Source organism: Notechis scutatus, chromosome 1 (assembly GCF_049901735.1).
Source record: "Notechis scutatus isolate UNSWTSFEM ecotype Mainland chromosome 1, rNotScu1.2, whole genome shotgun sequence".
In the NCBI taxonomy this organism is placed as follows: Eukaryota; Metazoa; Chordata; class Lepidosauria; order Squamata; family Elapidae; genus Notechis; species Notechis scutatus.
The window spans coordinates 150,655,805-150,658,549 of record NC_142009.1 but is presented as its reverse complement, the minus strand read 5'-3'; positions in this window follow the sequence as shown (position 1 = coordinate 150,658,549).

The following is a 2,745-nucleotide window of genomic DNA, read 5'->3' as shown; positions in this document are numbered from 1 at the left end:
AAATGGTGAATAGACAACAGACTATTACTTCCTGGCCATTGGGAGTGTTGGAGGGAAAGACTGGGAAAATAAGAGGAACAATATTAGATGCAAAGAACCAATAGATGGGAGAAGAATTAATTAATAATGTATCTCATGTGGAAGCTCGGTTCAGACTGCAAAAAGCCCTGGAAGAAATTAAAAATATTCAAACAGATCCTGTCTTAATGAACTCACTAAAATGTGGGCTGGTTGTTCTTAATATAATACCTAAGATTCTGTACTTTACCCCTAATCTTTATATTAAAACTTTTATTGGAATCCGTATATAGTGCACTGCAGTAAGTAGTGTTAAAAGTGAATCTTGAAGGAAATGGATATGGAAGAAAAAGAAAACAAGTGGGGAAAAATGACAATAAAACAACTGCAAGAAGAGAAGATATCATCCAAGTATGAAGGAGTAATATAGAAAAAAGGAAAGGAAAAAAGATGTGGAAAGAGAAAATACAGAACAATTCTGCTGGAAATTAAAACATAATATTTTAAAAAATATGAAAAAGGGCTAAATAAGGAAACTCTAGCAGAATGAATGGAATTGAAAAAACAAAGTGATGAAATTATTTGCGATAAAATCAAAGTAGAGTATCAGCATTCCAAGTAATGCATCCATTGAAAGCAGAACTCCAAGGCAGGTATATTCCTCAAAGAAATATTTATTGGATACATCATATTAGCACAACTGGTTTTCCCCTGGTTTTCACCTAATTAAAAAGTAAAAGTCCCCCCCCCCCAGGTCATCGGTCACATTGTCCAATAGTGGTGCTGGCAGGTTGCCTGGTTACTCCACTCCTCCTTTTCTCAGCCACCAGTTGGAATGACCTTGATTCCCACAGGAAAACTTTTTATTTTGATGGCCAAGCCGAGCTATCTAAAATTCCCCCCTCCCTTTCTCCCCCTTCATTTTGTGGCAACCCTGAAGCCTCAAAGATGGCCTCAGCCAGACTCACTTCAGGGTTGACATAGAGAATGCTAGAAGATTCTAGAGACTTGCATGGAAGTAATGGTAACATGTAAAACACTAACATTAAAACTAATGCTATAAGTATTAGCTTCTCAAAAAAAAAAAGATGAAGAGGAAATCATAAAATGCTAGGAACAAGTTGAATCAATAAGACTGTAAGTATAACTGGATGGTTTAAATGAAAACATATTATAACATAAATTTTCTTAGGAATGGCAGTGACATTTCTTTAATGTATGTAATGACTGTGCCTGAACATTGGAAGAAATGCTATTATTGTTCTGGTGTATAATAAAGAGAAAATTATCAAGAATGAAAGCAAAAATAATAGGGATTAGCTGTTATCCCTGGAAAGATGTCAAACTTTTTTTTTTTTTTTTGGTCTGAGAAAAATGTAAGGAAGGAATGAACAAGCAGACCAGATTCTTCCTCCAGAAAGTGACTGAGAAATGTATAAAAGTGAGAAAATTTATTGTGTTTATTTAGAGAAAATATATGATAAAACAAATAGACTTGAATAATAAGATAGCTTGAATGAATATGGAGATTAAGATTGCTTGCTGAAAGCGATTAGTATAAGATGATTATAAAGCATAACTAACAATAAAAAAGAATACTTATCAAAGTATTTCAGGTTTAAGCAGGGAATAAGATAAGACTGAGTAATGTCTGCATGTTTAATATATGTATGGGTAAATGTGTAATAATTGCTTATAGTGATGTTAGAGGTATTTGGTGAATGAAAATGTCTGTGCTTTTGCACATAGACAATGCCACATGTTGACTAACAGCCAAAATTACTTGTTGTGAAAACAGTGTAGGATATAATGAGGGGTGTAGATTTGAAAATAAATTTCTCAAAGATCATCACAGTTGTGTTTGACAGGGAAGATGGAATCATAGATTTTATATATATATAAATAATGAACAATTAGAGTAAGTAGATGCATGTGAGCGTACCTTGACAAAACGTTTACTAAATAGAGAAAAGTCGATGGACAAATTGTAAGACATGCAAATACAGGTAATCCTTGGTTAATGATAGAAATTAGGACCAGAATTTCTGTCACTAAGCAGTGGGGTTCTCAAACAAAATATCATACGACCTCATCACTTAGCAACCACAATCCCAACAGTCCTGATTGCTGCTGTTTAGCGAACCCCAGCAGTCCTTAGATCCAAGTCATTTCCAGACTGGTTCTTCTCAGCTTCCAGCCTCGGTAAGATAAGGGACTGCTTCCTCTTGAATTCCCCCCCCACCTGCCCCATCTCTGCCCTTTTGGCTTCCTACCTGCACCAACGTGCCTACCGTCCCTGTCCTATTGTTTCTCTTATTCTTTTATTTTTCTTTATGTATCCTTTCATGTATTCACAACTATGTATCCTTTTATCTTGTAAACAATTGGCAAATCAAATAAATAAATAAAATAAATAAATTACCACTTGCCTTCATTGCCTCATTGAAGGAGAGCATGCTGACTATGTAGAGCCAGACCTAACTCGGCTTATCTCTGTATGGCAAACTTATTTACATCTAATTTGTAATTTCCAATTGACCTCACGTGGGCCAGATAAGAATAGCCAAAGGGCTGGATATGGCCTGGCGGGGGGGCATAAAATGCTGAGGTCTGGGATAGTGAGTAGTACATAGTCTGTTATAAGCAATTAATGTGTATTCAAAGTAGCAAAAATGGTCATGTGTGCGTGCTTCTGCCAACTTTTTTTTTGGAAAGTAAGACTTGGGA